The sequence below is a fragment of the Lolium perenne genome, chromosome 2 (assembly GCF_019359855.2).
Source record: "Lolium perenne isolate Kyuss_39 chromosome 2, Kyuss_2.0, whole genome shotgun sequence".
Classification (NCBI taxonomy): domain Eukaryota; kingdom Viridiplantae; phylum Streptophyta; class Magnoliopsida; order Poales; family Poaceae; genus Lolium; species Lolium perenne.
This window is the reverse complement of record NC_067245.2, coordinates 32,093,237-32,109,338: the sequence shown is the minus strand read 5'-3', so window position 1 is coordinate 32,109,338 and position 16,102 is coordinate 32,093,237. Positions and strand designations below refer to the sequence as shown.

The window sequence follows — 16,102 nt, the reverse complement described above, 5'->3', positions numbered from 1 at the left end:
GCATGGAGGACAATCAAATAGTGTAAGAGATAAAGAGTTACTCTCATTAGAAGGTTGGCATGGGTAGCTAATCCATTCTTCCTCCTTTTGTTCGTCGCTCTCCTCTTCTTTTTCATCCAATGAGCTTTTAGGTTCATCAATTTCCTCCTCTTTTTCATCCAATGAGCTTTCAGGTTCATCAGTTTCCTCCTCCACAGGTTCCTGCAAATTGTGAGTGCATTCTTGTGCATTAATGAGTCTCTCTTTATAATCAATGATATAAGGATTATCACTGTAGCATTCTATGCAACAATTAAGGATAGAAGAGACATAATCTTTAAGGTCCTTACAAACAGCACAAGTTTCATAATTCTCAACCATGAAGGATTCTATCTCAGAGGCTCCCATAAATAAGACAAATTGTTCTACCTCTTCGAACCCATAATGAATATAGCAATTCCGATTATAGTTCTTAATTAAAAATTCCTCACTAAAGCCACATTGAAATTTAAGATGTTTAGTATCCTGTTGAGAGCAACAGTTTATATCATGGCGTTTAAGCAAGATTTTAGCAATTGTATTCAATTTTTCTATCATAGCACTCATTACTTCACCCGCTCTTGATTTCCTATAATTATTATAATATTCTATAAGCTCCAAATAGGTTGTAGGTTCTCCCATAACAGCAGTTTTTAATTTTTAGGGTTTTCAAATTTTTATGGATTTTTGGGTATATGAGAAAAGTAAAACAAGACAAAAAGAAACTAAGCAAAAGTAAACTAAGTAAAATAATACAAAACAAAAATAAACTAAGCACAAATAAACTAGACAAAAGAAAACTAAGCAAAACAAAATAAAACAAAATAAAAGCAGAGAGAGAGGTAGAGTGTACTCCCCAGGTGAACTTATGAGTAGAGCTATGCCTCCCCGGCAACGGCGCCAGAAAACAGTCTTGATAACCCACAAGTATAGGGGATCGCAGCAGTCTTCGAGGGAAGTAAAACCCAAATTTATTGATTCGACACAAGGGGAGGTAAAGAATACTTATAAGCCTTAACAACTGAGTTGTCAATTCAGCTGCACCTGGAAAAGCACTGGTAACAGGGGTGATGTGAAAGTAGCAGTGATATGAGAGCAATAGTAACAGTAACACAGCAGCAGTAATAGTAACACAGTGGCAATGGCACCAGAGAATAGTTGATACTACTTCCAATGACATGTAGAACGAGTATATGATGATGAGAGATGGACCGGGGTTCCCAGCGATCTACACTAGTGGTAACTCTCCAATAAGTGACAAGTGTTGGGTGAACAAATTACAGTTGGGCGATTGATAGGATTGATAAGGCATTAAGAAAGAACATCAATTCATTAATCATGTAGGCATGTTTTCCATATATAGTCATACGTGCTCGCAATGAGAAACTTGTACAACATCTATTGTCCTACCAGCCGGTGGCAGCCGGGCCTCAAGGGAATCTACTGGATATTAAGGTACTCCTTTTAATAGAGCACCGGAGCAAAGCATTAACACTCCGTGAAAACATGTGATCCTCACATCACCGCCATCCCCTCCGGTTGTCCCGATTTCTGTCACTTCGGGGCCTTTGGTTCCGGACAGTGACATGTGCATACAACTTGTAGATACAATCTAAGCAATAATTATAGAGCTTAAATCTAAGATCATGCCACTCGGGCCCTAGTGACAAGCATTAAGCATAACAAGATTGTAGCAACAATAACTTCACAAACTTTATAGATAGACTAATCATAACGTATCATCCAGCGGATCCCAACAAACACAACACCGATTACATCAGATGAATCTCAATCATGTAAGGCAGCTCATGAGATCATTGTATTGAAGTACATAGGATAGAGAGTACCAACTAGCTACTGCTAGAACCCGTAGTCCATGGGGGAACTACTCACGGAGCATGATGGAGGCGGTGGCGTCGATGGAGATGGCTTCCGGGGGCACTTCCCCGTCCCAGCAGGGTGCCGGAACAGAGACTTCTGTCCCCTGAATTGGAGTTTCGCGATGGCGGCGGTGCCCCTGGAGTCTTTCTGGAGTTTCGTCAAATTGGTACTGCGTTTTTAGGTCGAAAGGGGTTATATAGGCGAAGAGGCGGCGCAGGAGGGTCGACAGGGTGGCCTCCCCCTAGGCCGGCGCGGCCAGGGTCTGGCCCGCGCGGCCCTATGGTGTGGGGCCCCCCTGGCTCTCCTCCGACTCCCCTTCGGTGTTCTGGAGCCTTCTGGGAAAAATAAGATCTTTGGCGTTGATTTCGTCGAATTCCGAGAATATTGCTGATGACCCACAAGTATAGGGGGTGTATCGTAGTATCTTCGATAAGTAAGAATGTCGATCCCAACGAGGAGCAGAAAGTGTTGACAAGCAGTTTCGATGAAGGATTCACTGTAAATGCTCACAGACAAGTATTCAGGGGGTTTTGATGTAACAGTTGAATAAAGTACGAGTAAGTAAAGTGCGAGAGTAACAATTGCAGCGAGTGGCCCAATCCTTTTTAGCACAAAGGACAAGCCGATTTGTTTACTTATAATGACCAAACGTTCTCGAGGACACACGGGATTTTAGTCTAGTGCTTTCGCTACATACGGCTAAATAATCTTCATTGTTATGATAAGTGTTGTGTGGGTGAACCTATGCTAATGTACCGCCCTTACTAGGACTAATACATACTTGTGATTATACCCCTTGCAAGCATCCGCAACTACAAGAAAGTAATTAAGAATAAATCTAACCACAGCCTTAAACTCTGAGATCCTGCGATCCCTCCTGCATCGATATACCAACGGGGGTTTAGGTTTCTGTCACTCCGGCAACCCCGCAATTAGCAAACGAATACAAGATGCATTCCCCTAGGCCCATAAATGGTGAAGTGTCATGTAGTCGACGTTCACATGACACCACTAGAAGAATAACACCACAACTTAAATATCACACCATTGAATATTACTCATCCATAGTTCACTACTAACATTTAGACTTCACCCATGTCCTCAAGAACTAAATGAACTACTCACGAGACATCATACGGAACATGATCAGAGGTGATATGATGATGAATAACAATCTGAACATAAACTTGGTTCAATGGTTTCACTCAATAGCATCAACAACAAGTAGAGATAGATACCGGGAGAGTTTCCCCTATCAAACAATCAAGATCAAACCCAAATTGCTACAGCGGTGACGAGGTGCTGCGGAAGAGATGGCGGTGATGATGGTGGAGATGATGATGATGGTGATGGAGATGATGTCCAGCTCGATGACGGTGACGATGGCGTCGATTTCCCCCTCCCGGAGGGAATTTCCCCGGCGGATTCCTGCCCGCCGGAGAGCTCTTTTCTCTCTGGTGTTCTCCGCCCCGCAGAGGCGGCTGTAACTCTTCGCGAGGTACCCTCTGTGGCTTAGGTTTTCGAGACGAAGGATTTCGCGAAGAAAAGGAGGCGAAAGGGGTCGTGGGCCCCCCAGACCACATGGCGGCGCGGCTAGGGCATGGGCCGCGCCGCCCTAGGGTATGGGCCCACCCTGGGTCCTCCTGGCCCCTCCTTCTGGCTTCCTCCGTCATCTTGAAAAATAGGATTTTTGGTATAATTTCCTCCCACAGTTGATCTTCCGAAATATTGCGTTCTGACGGTGCTTTTTCCAGCAGAATCCTGGCTCCGGTGCTTGATCCTCCAATAATGATGAAACATGCAAAATAGATGAAATAACATAAGTATTGTGTCCCAATATGAAATATATCAATGAATAACAGCAAATTATGATATAAAATAGTGATGCAAATTGGACGTATCAACTCCCCCCAAGCTTAGACTTCGCTTGTCCCCAAGCGAAACTGAGCTCGATAGACAGGACCACATGTTTATGGAGTGAAGAGTCGATAAATAAAATACGGACAAGAAGCATCATATTCATTCACACAGGACATTATAGTAAACAACCTCTTATAACTCAACTTGGAACAAGTATAAGGTAATCACAAGTAAAGGTGCATAAGAAATCATAATTGGTGATGGCAAACTTCGTTCTTGGTCTGGGAACAATTAACAGATTATATTTACCTCATTGAGCAGCGCTCTCATGTTAAAGTTTATAAGGCACAACTTGCATACTCAATCATAATGGTCTTTTCATGATCATTGATAACTTGCAAAGCTATATTCATTCAGATAAAACTTGTACTAAACAAGGAAGAATAAAAACATGATGAAGTGAATCACAATATAATGGTTTGATCACAACAACTCAAATGCTTGCTCAAGATGGAGGGAAATAGGTTTACTGACTCAACATAAAGTAAAAGACAGGCCCTTCGCAGAGGGAAGCAGGGATTAAATCATGTGCTAGAGCTTTTTCAGTTTTGAAATCATATATAGAGATAATAAAAGTAACATTTTGAGAGGTGTTTGTTGTTGTCAACGACTGGTAGCGGGTACTCTAACCCCCTTGCCAGACAAACCTTCAAAGAGCGGCTCCCATATTATTTTCATTTTGTGTGGCACTCCTTCCAACCTTTTCTTTCACAAACCATGGCTAACCGAATCCTCGGGTGCCTGCCAACAATCTCATACCATGAAGGAGTGCCTTTTTATCTTAACTTTATTATGATGATGACACTCCCCCCAACCTTTGCTTACACAAGCCATGGCTAACCGAATCCTTGGGTGCCGTCCATCAATCACATACCATGGAGGAGTGTCTATTTAGTTTAATTAATTTGGGACTGGGAATCCCATTGCCAGCTCTTTTGCAAAATTATTGGATAAGCGGATGAAGCCACTAGTCCATTGGTGAAAGTTGCCCAACAAGATTGAAAGATAAAACACCACATACTTCCTCATGAGCTATGAAACATTGACACAAATAAGAGATACTAAGTTTTGAATTGTTTAAAGGTAGCACATGAAGTATTCACTTGGAATGGCAGAAAATACCATGTAGTAGGTAGGTATGGTGGACACAAATGACATAGGTTTGGGCTAAGGTTTGGATGCACGAGAAGTATTCCCTCTCAGTACAGGTCTTTGGCTAGCAAGGTTAATTAGCAAGCATAAGAGTCGAGGGAAACAAACAAATATACATGTGATAGAAACAATCATGCATCTTCCTTGCAAGCACAAACAGTTTTAACTTCAGAATAATAAGCTATGAGCTAACAAGAAAGACAATGAAACATCTACATGTATTTCTCTTTTCTATTTAAACCTCAAAGTGTTGTTGCTATTGACCAATGCTAAGTTTGCCAAAACCAAATAGATTTATTCAATGCTCCCAAAGTGATACCAATACTAACAACAAGGTAAATCATATAATAGAGATTGCAAACTAGAATAGGATGTGCAATATGTAAATGATAAGACTTCTCATTAATATTCCATAACGATAACTCACACCAAGGGATACATAAATAACCAACTAAAGGAGAGATACTTCCAAACGCAACCCATCTTATATGATAACTTCCCTACTCATGATATGACACTACTTGACAATAAAAGTAAAAGGTAGTGATAATGTGATACCGCGGCACTCCCCCAAGCTTGGAACAAACCAAGGGGATGCCAATACCGATGATGAATTACTCCTTTGGCGATGATGGTGATGAACTCCTCCCGCGCTTCTTACAGATCTCCTTCAGCTTCAGTTTCTCAGCTTGGCAATTCTGCACTAAGACTCGAAGAGATTCATTGTTATCTGAAGTTGGCGATGATGACCTTGTGATGTGAATCGAGTGGTATTCCAGCATTCTTCGGAGACGGCAATTCTCCTCCTAGAGTATCTCCACTTCTCTTCTTAGAGCCCGATATTGATCACAAAACTCATCGGTAGTCCGTAGAAGTTCTTCCAACATGGGGAAGGAGTCGAGGCTAAGAGCGGGTGGTAAAGGTCCCTGCAGGTTATGAGAAAAAGAACGTCGAGTGTCAATAGATCCCACCAAGATTTGCTTGCTCCCTCCAGCTTGCTGCTCTTGTCTTGATGGCATCTTCTTCACTTCTTCCTCCGAAAGCCGCTTGCCCTTGTTGTTGGAGGTCATGGTGCTTCTAGACTGAAAACAGATCCTGGCAGAAACAGCTCGAAACAAAACACGTCGAGAACACGATATACGGACCTCCAGAGGTCCGGGGGATTATATAGCAAAAATTTTCACGACATAAGGAAAGTACCAGATCGAACCAGAGTCGGAAAGGGGCGACGAGGCGGCCAAACCATAGGTCGGCGCGGGCCCAGGCTTGGCCGCGCCGGCCTATGGTGGCGTCCCCTCGTGCGTCCTTTCCACTCCGTTTCGAACTCGTAATTTTTCATATTTTCCAAAAACAGCGAATATATTGTTCGGAAAGTAAATTGCGTACTTTTCATTACCGATCGTACCTATTCAAAGTCAAGTTCTGGCGGACTGTCAATTTGCCCTTTGATGTAAGCTTCCGGTGTTTCCACTTGAATAATATCAACATCAACATTATAAGAATCACCTGAGATATAATGCTTGAGTCTTTGTCCATTCACCACCTGCGTAGCACTGCCTTGGAGAGAGCTAATTTTGATTGCTCCTGAACGATACACCTCCTCGACAACATATGGTCCTTCCCATTTCGAGAGTAATTTCCCTGCAAAGAATCTGAGACGAGACCGATACAATAGGACTTTATCCCCAATATTAAATTCTCTTTTGATAATCCTCCTATCATGCCATTTTTTAACTTTCTCTTTAAAGAGTTTAGCATTTTCATAAGCTTCACTTCTCCATTCATCTAGAGAACTTAATTGCAACAACCTCTTATCACCGGCAAGTTTAGGATCTTTATTTAATTCTCTAACTGCCCAATAAGCTTTGTGCTCTAGTTCTAAAGGTAAATGACAAGCTTTCCCATAAACCATTTTATAAGGTGACATTCCCATGGGATTTTTATAAGCAGTTCTATAAGCCCATAATGCATCCTTCAATTTACTAGCCCAATTCTTTCTGGTTTTATTAACGGTCTTTCCCAAAATAGATTTAATTTCTCTATTCGATAATTCTACTTGACCACTAGTTTGAGGATGATAAGCGGAAGCAATTCTATGATTAATACCATACCTAGCAAGAGTTTTTCTAAAACCTCCATGAATAAAATGAGAACCTCCATCTGTCATAATATATCTAGGTACTCCAAATCTAGGAAAAATAATATCTAAAAGCATTCTTAAAGAGGTCTCACCATCAGCACTTTTTGTAGGTATAGCTTCCACCCATTTAGTAACATAATCAACAGCAACAAGTATGTGAGTGTTACCTTCTGAAGATGGAAAAGGTCCCATGAAGTCAAATCCCCAACAATCAAACGGTTCAATAACAAGAGTATAATTCATTGGCATTTCATTGCGTCTGGAGATATTACCAACCCTTTGGCATTCATCACAAGATAAAATAAACTTTCTCGCATCTTTGAAGAGAGTTGGCCAATAAAAACCTGATTGTAGAACCTTTTGCGCGGTTCTTTCTCCGGCGTGATGTCCTCCATAAGCACTACCATGACATTTACTCAATATCTCCTGTTGTTCATATTCGGGAACACATCTTCGCATAATACCATCCACTCCTTCTTTATATAAGTGTGGGTCATCCCAGAAATAATGTCTCAAATCATAAAAGAATTTCCTCCTTTGCTGAGCTGAAAAGGTTGGAGGCAAGTACTTGGAAACAATAAAGTTAGCATAATCAGCATACCAAGGACTGTCTCGCGAGCTCACCTTTATTACAGCCAATTGTTCATTTGGAAAACTATCATTAACAGGAACAGGATCATAAGCAATATTTTCCAATCTAGACAAGTTATCAGCAACAGGATTATCAGCACCTTTCCTATCTACAATATGTAAATCAAATTCTTGCAAAAGAAGTACCCATCTAATAAGCCTCGGCTTAGCATCTTTCTTTGTCATAAGGTATCTAATTGCAGCATGATCAGTATGAATAGTAACTTTTGAATCAACAATATAAGATCTAAATTTATCACAAGCAAAGACTACAGCTAATAATTCTTTTTCAGTTGTAGCATAATTTCTTTGAGCAGCATCAAGAGTTTTACTAGCATAATGAATAACATTCAGCTTTTTATCTATTCGCTGTCCAAGAACAGCGCCTACAGCAAAGTCACTAGCATCGCACATAATCTCAAAGGGTAAGTTCCAATCAGGAGGTTCAACTATAGGAGCAGTTGTTAAGGCTTTCTTAAGAGTTTCAAAAGCTTCCTTACAATCATCATCAAAAACAAATGGTACATCTTTTTGAAGAAGATTAGTAAGAGGCTTTGAAATCTTGGAGAAATCTTTAATAAATCTCCTATAAAACCCAACATGACCAAGAACACTACGAATACCTTTAACATCCCTCGGATAGGGCATCTTCTCAATTGCTTCAACTTTAGCTCTATCAACTTCAATACCTCTCTCAGAAATTTTATGTCCCAATACAATTCCTTCATTAACCATAAAGTGGCATTTCTCCCAATTAAGAACAAGGTTAGTTTCTTCACATCTCTGCAAAACTTTATCAAGGTTTCGCAAGCAACTATCAAAAGAATTCCCATAGACGGAAAAATCATCCATGAATACCTCTACAATACTTTCACAAAAACCATGAAAAATAGCAGACATGCATCTTTGAAAAGTAGCAGGAGCATTACATAAACCAAAAGGCATGCGTCTATAAGCATAAGTTCCATAGGGACAGGTAAAGGTGGTTTTCTCTTGATCTTTAGCTTTAACAGCAATTTGTGAAAATCCAGAATAACCATCAAGAAAGCAAAAATGAGTATTTTTAGACAATCTTTCTAGCATTTGATCAATAAATGGTAAAGGGTAATGATCTTTCTTAGTAACTTTATTAACTTTTCGAAAATCAATGCACATTCTATACCCTACAACTACTCTTTGAGGGATAAGCTCATCATTATCATTAGGCACAACAGTCATTCCTCCTTTCTTGGGAACGCAATGCACAGGACTAACCCATCTACTATCAGCAATAGGATATATAATACCAGCTTCAAGAAGTCGTAATACCTCATTTCTTACCACTTCCTTCATCTTCGGAATTAGACGACGCTGATGTTCAACAACAGGCTTTGCATCATCTTCCATATTAATAGCATGTTGGCAAATAGAAGGAGAAATCCCCTTCAAATCATCAAGAGTGTAGCCAATAGCTCCTCGATGTTTCTTCAATATTTCCAATAACCTTTCCTCCTCAATCTCTGAAAGCTTAGAACTAATAATAACAGGATATATTTTCTTATCATCAATATGAGCATATTTAAGATTATCAGGTAAAGGCTTTAAATCAAAAACAGGATCTTCCTTTGGTGGCGGTGTTGTACCCAAATCTTCCACCGGTAAATCATGCTTGAGAATAGGTTGGCGAAGGAAAATTTCCTCAAGCTCATCTCTTTCCTTCCTAAAAACTTCACTCTCGCTATCCTCCAAATGTTGCTGCAAAGGATTGTTAGGAACAAGAACGATAGATGCACATTGCTCCATTTTAAAATCATTACTAGGCAAATCAGCTTTATAAGGAGTTTTAGTAAATTTAGAGAAGTTAAACTCATAAGATTCACCAGCAAATTTAGTCAAAATTTTCTCTTTCTTGCAATCTATAATAGCTCCACAAGTATTTAGAAAAGGTCTACCAAAAATAATAGGGCAATAATCACTAGCAGCAGAACCAAGTACCAAAAAGTCAGCAGGATATTTAATCTTACCGCATAAAACTTCCACATCTCGAACAATACCAATTGGAGAAATAGTTTCTCTATTAGCCAGCTGAATAACCACATCAATATCTTCAAGTTCGCAAGAATCAATTTCGTGCATAATCTCCGTGTAAAGCTCATAAGGAATAGCACTAACACTTGCACCAATATCACATAATCCATAATAGCAATGATCACCAATTCTAACAGATAGCATAGGAACACTAGCTTGTTTGGGTTTATTAGGATGTGAAACAATATTAGAAGCATCTTCACAGAAAATAATATGACCATCCTCCACATTTTCAGTCACAAGATCTTTAATTATTGCAACGAATAGTTCAACTTTTATTTGTTCTTCAGGTTCTACAGGTTTCTTTTCACTTTTATGAACAGCACTATTTATAACAGAGTACTCCTTCATTTTAGCAGGGAAAGGAGTTTTTTCAATATAAGCTTCAGGAATAATATGATCAGCAGTTTCAACTACAACACATTTATTAATAGACGAATCAATTTTATCTTTATACGGTTCATGATACTTATCAAAATTCTTCTTTGGCAATTCATAATGAGAGGCAAAAGCTTTATAAAGATTTGCAGCAACTTGAGAATCAAGACCATATGTAGCACTCATATTACGAAATTTATCAAGATCCATAAAAGCTTCAATGCATTTATAATCATAAATTATACCTGATTCTCTATCCTTGTCGTTCTCCCAACCTTCAGTATTTTCTTGGATCCGATCAAGAAGGTCCCTTTTAAACTCTTCTTTGTTGCGTGTAAATGATCCGGAACAAGAAGTATCCAGCAAGGTCTTGTCTTGAAAAGAAAGTCTTGCATAGAAATTATCAATAATAACATTACCAGGAAGCTCATGAATGGGGCATTTGAGCATTAAAGACTTCAATCTCCCCCAAGCTTGGGCAATACTCTCTCCATCATGAGGCCAAAAATTATATATGCGATTCCGATCCTTGTGAATTTCACTTGGAGGATAGAACTTAGAATAAAACCGGGGCACAATATCATTTCATTCAAGAGAATCCCCATTATCCAGTAATTTATACCAATGCGCCGCCTTACCAGACAGCGATAAAGAGAATAGTTTCTTCCTCACTTCATCCATAGCAATACCTGCACATTTGAATAACCCGCATAATTCATGCAAAAACAGTAAATGATCACCAGGATGGACAGTTCCATCCCCTTCATAGCGGTTATCCATAACACGTTCAATAATTTTCATAGGTATTTTATATGGTATTACTTCCTCACCTGGCGCCTCATCCACTACCGTTGCAGTAGTAGTAGATTTCCCAAATAGAAATTGAAGAGAAGATCTCTCCATAATGACTTATAGCAGCGAGTAAATAAAATCAGCACAACAAGAAAGGTTTTCCTTACCAATTCCACTTACCAATAGCGCTTCACTCCCCGGCAACGGCGCCGAGAAAATAGTCTTGATGACCCACAAGTATAGGGGTGTATCGTAGTATCTTCGATAAGTAAGAATGTCGATCCCAACGAGGAGCAGAAGGTGTTGACAAGCAGTTTCGATGAAGGATTCACTGTAAATGCTCACAGACAAGTATTCAGGGGGTTTTGATGTAACAGTTGAATAAAGTACGAGTAAGTAAAGTGCGAGAGTAACAATTGCAGCGAGTGGCCCAATCCTTTTTAGCACAAAGGACAAGCCGATTTGTTTACTTATAATGACCAAACGTTCTCGAGGACACACGGGATTTTAGTCTAGTGCTTTCGCTACATACGGCTAAATAATCTTCATTGTTATGATAAGTGTTGTGTGGGTGAACCTATGCTAATGTACCGCCCTTACTAGGACTAATACATACTTGTGATTATACCCCTTGCAAGCATCCGCAACTACAAGAAAGTAATTAAGAATAAATCTAACCACAGCCTTAAACTCTGAGATCATGCGATCCCTCCTGCATCGATATACCAACGGGGGTTTAGGTTTCTGTCACTCCGGCAACCCCGCAATTAGCAAACGAATACAAGATGCATTCCCCTAGGCCCATAAATGGTGAAGTGTCATGTAGTCGATGTTCACATGACACCACTAGAAGAATAACACCACAACTTAAATATCACACCATTGAATATTACTCATCCATAGTTCACTACTAACATTTAGACTTCACCCATGTCCTCAAAACTAAACGAACTACTCACGAGACATCATACGGAACATGATCAGAGGTGATATGATGATGAATAACAATCTGAACATAAACTTGGTTCAATGGTTTCACTCAATAGCATCAACAACAAGTAGAGATAGATACCGGGAGAGTTTCCCCTATCAAACAATCAAGATCAAACCCAAATTGCTACAGCGGTGACGAGGTGCTGCGGAAGAGATGGCGGTGATGATGGTGGAGATGATGATGATGGTGATGGAGATGATGTCCAGCTCGATGACGGTGACGATGGCGTCGATTTCCCCCTCCCGGAGGGAATTTCCCCGGCGGATTCCTGCCCGCCGGAGAGCTCTTTTCTCTCTGGTGTTCTCCGCCCCGCAGAGGCGGCTGTAACTCTTCGCGAGGTACCCTCTGTGGCTTAGGTTTTCGAGACGAAGGATTTCGCGAAGAAAAGGAGGCGAAAGGGGTCGTGGGCCCCCCAGACCACATGGCGGCGCGGCCAGGGCATGGGCCGCGCCGCCCTAGGGTGTGGGACCACCCTGGGTCCTCCTGGCCCCTCCTTCTGGCTTCCTCCGTCATCTTGAAAAATAGGATTTTTGGTATAATTTCCTCCCACAGTTGATCTTCCGAAATATTGCGTTCTGACGGTGCTTTTTCCAGCAGAATCCTGGCTCCGGTGCTTGATCCTCCAATAATGATGAAACATGCAAAATAGATGAAATAACATAAGTATTGTGTCCCAATATGAAATATATCAATGAATAACAGCAAATTATGATATAAAATAGTGATGCAAATTGGACGTATCAATTGCCCGAACAGCCTTTCTGGAACCAAAAGCAGCAGAAAACAGGAACTGGCACTGTGGCATCTTGTTAATAGGTTAGTTCCGGAAAACGCATAAAAACATTATAAAGTGCAAGCAAAACATGTAAGTATTGTCATAAAACAAGCATGGAACATCAGAAATTATGGATACGTTGGAGACGTATCATCGGCCCCTGTGTTAAAAGGCCGACTCGGCAAATGGATGTTTGCGTTGTCAGAATTTGATCTCCGGTATCAGCCTGCGAAGGCAGTCAAGGGACAAGCATTGGCCGATCTGATTGCTGAACGAATCAACACTGACATAGCAGCACTATCTGTACGTGCATGGGCCATGTTCTTCGATGGATCGGCTTGTAATGATGGTTGTGGCATCGGCATTCTACTCGTGTCGCCTCGGGGGGCAACATACTCCTTCTCAATCAGGTTATCCACCCCTTGCACCAATAATGTCGCTGAGTATGAGGCAATACGCAAGAGAATGGAGTTGCTTTTGGAAGCTGAAGCGACACAACCTGAATACAGATTGAATCTCTGTGCTTTCTGTGCTAGTCCCTTGGATCAATCGCTAGCACACACAGTTCGATGAATAACCAGAATAGCAAATGCGTCAATTATTACAACGTATGATCCATGGTATAATTATTACAAAGCGCATAGCTCAAGGCTAGCTGAAAATAACATAGTTCAAGCAGCAAATAAATAAACGAAGAGCTCCATCACGCCACAGGCGAACATGTTGGGTGTAAGCTCGCAACCTACGGTATCTCTTACTCGTCTTCAGAATAACCTGCAACATAAAAATGTTGCAGCCCCGAAGGGTCATTACACTTGGAATGGAAATGGCAAGATGTCATATGGTGGCTTTTCTGGCGCCTATAACTACATGATATTTGGCAGGTGGAGTTCATATTTGCGTAAAGCCAGTTTTGTTTTCCCTACTCTCAAAACATTTATTCAAAACATAGTATATCAATAAGACTAATTACTACCCATAATCCACCTGGTGCATTAATATTCAGAAATTCGACTGACGAGATCATCCAACAGTTTCAAGCTCTAATTGCTCATAGATGTCCGTAACCGGGGACACGGCTAAGTACTTAGTTTTGACACTCTCGAGAGGTTGTACACATTCCCCACATGACCTAGTCTGTTCTTCTTCCATGATGCGCATTTTGCTCAAATGGACAGATGTCGACTAGGACAAGACCTTTCAGAAGCAATACCTCAACCACAATGGACGCGTTCCGTCCTACCAATATCTACCACCCTCTGTACATTGGGTCGAGTTCTCACAACCTACTCAATCTAGCCAGAGCCCATATAGCATGTGGTTGTACTGGAAGCTACTAAAACAAGAAAACCGGGCTAATCTCTTTGTTCCTGGGTGGCCAACCTCAAGTGTGATGCACACGGTGCTGCCATAGAAATGACCCCGGTGCAACCACTCAACATAAACCAAGCATTACCACTTACCACCCAGGGGTGTATTAATTTGACATGGTTGTTTTCATTAAGAGAATAAAACATTTATCTCTCGCAACCTCTCCACTTTGATAATATCCCAGGACCAGCAATTTGAAAATATTATGCACATAAAACAGCTACCAATGCATATAAAACAGTAGGATAATGAGTTTGTGACACTTGCCTTGGTCGGTGTTCAGACAGTCGTCGCAATCGCACTCGTTGCAATCCGGGCAATCTAACGCAAGCAAAATAATTCACAATCAAACACCAAACAACACAAACAGGTAAAACACATAATGAAATTATGCATGCATGCTCTGGAAAGAAATTGGATATCAAACATTTTTATAAACAATTAATGCAATAAAGGTTTCAAATAGCCATTTAACCATGAACAAAATATATATGTATAAAATAGTTTCTAATATCTCTTGCAGGCATACTGGTGGATAGGCAATATAAGTATCTGCAATTTTGCGTTGGATTCATATTAAAATAGTTTACAGAATTTAAAATATACTAGAAATACTATATAAACGATTTTAAATTGCAAAAATTCGCAAGTTTTGTAAAAGCACAAACTAACAGTACCAAAATGTTCCTCTCATTTTTCTGAATCCAACAATATATTATTTGTTCAATTCCGAGTTACAAAACTTTAATAATGAATTTTAAAAGATTAAACATTTCGAGGTTTATTAATAATTTTTGTCCGAAACGTTGTTCGAAAAAGTTTCTCGGATGGAGAAACTTTCTACACGAAAGTAACAGAGAATTCAATTTCGAACTTAATGCAAAAAGAATCACCTAAAACGGAGCTACAGATTATTTGATATGGAATTTAGAAGTTAGATTTTAGCTAGCACACATATGAACCGATCGATCGCATGTGCGCGAGGTGAGAAAAGAAAAATAAGGTAGACGTGGCCATATGTGATACGATTGTTCTGGTTTAGTGCATTACCCTGCTGCTGCTGCTGGTGATGGTCGATTTGGATGAACCAGACGGCGTGGTGGTCAGGCGTGGACGGCGACGTCGTCCCGGCGTCTCTGGTAGTCCTTGGCGATGGAGACTCGGACGACGAGATGCAGCAGACAACAGCGGTCACAGTAATGTCTCTCCCGTCGTGTCCCTCTCTCTCGGGTGGCAGCTACGGGCGGATGGAGCTCCGGACGATGGTGAACTACGGCGATAGCTCCGGCGACCTCTCCCAAGCGTTTCCGTGCACTGCAGTTAGGGAAAAAAGGGTTGAGACGAAGCGGTCGAGGAAGGGGAACAACACGAAGTGAAGGAGGGGCTCTCTGGGCGACGGGAACCTCCGGTTCTGAGCTTCAATGGCGGCGGCAGATCGAAACTCCGACGAGAAATTCGCGCAGCCTGGCGGCGCAAAATTTAGGGATTTTAAGGAGCAAAAACGGAGGAGATTATGCGGTATTTATAGAGGGATTTTCGTGGCAAGGGGGCAAAGAAATCTGAGCGGAATCGAGCGAGAAAACTGGGATATTTCGCAGCCGGTACCAACTCGTACGCGAAACAGACTCCAGGCAGAGGTAGAAGATGATTGTGGGTCCCAGCAGCCATTAGTGGAGAAAAAAAAAATGAAAGAATAAGGTGGACGGATACGGAGCTGCTGGCTGCTCGCATGTGCCGGCTGCGCGCGGCCGTACGCGAGTCAGCACGTACGCATGCTGCCTGCTCGATGGTGAGCTGATTGGTTGCCTTGCCAATCTATTTTTTTTTCTTTTTTTCTTTTCTTCTCTATTTTTTTCTGAAAACTGAATTAGCTGTAGGTTGCAAAATCTGATGTAAATAAAAATACGAAAATTTGTAAATACTCCCAGTACAGTATCGGGACTTAATGAGCACAGCTCCAATCCAGTAAGATACTAGCAGTATA

The 16,102-nt window shown here is 40.9% G+C and overlaps 1 long non-coding RNA gene across 1 annotated transcript; it reads right to left on the bottom strand.

Moving 5' to 3' along the window:
• Positions 1–13,251: 13,251 nt before the first annotated feature.
• On the bottom strand, positions 13,252–15,808 carry LOC127331715 (uncharacterized). Its single transcript, XR_007869948.2, has 4 exons — positions 15,522–15,808; positions 15,169–15,432; positions 14,386–14,439; positions 13,252–13,521 (listed from the first exon to the last, which is right to left on the bottom strand). It is a non-coding gene; the product is annotated as an uncharacterized lncRNA (long non-coding RNA).
• Positions 15,809–16,102: the final 294 nt, after the last annotated feature.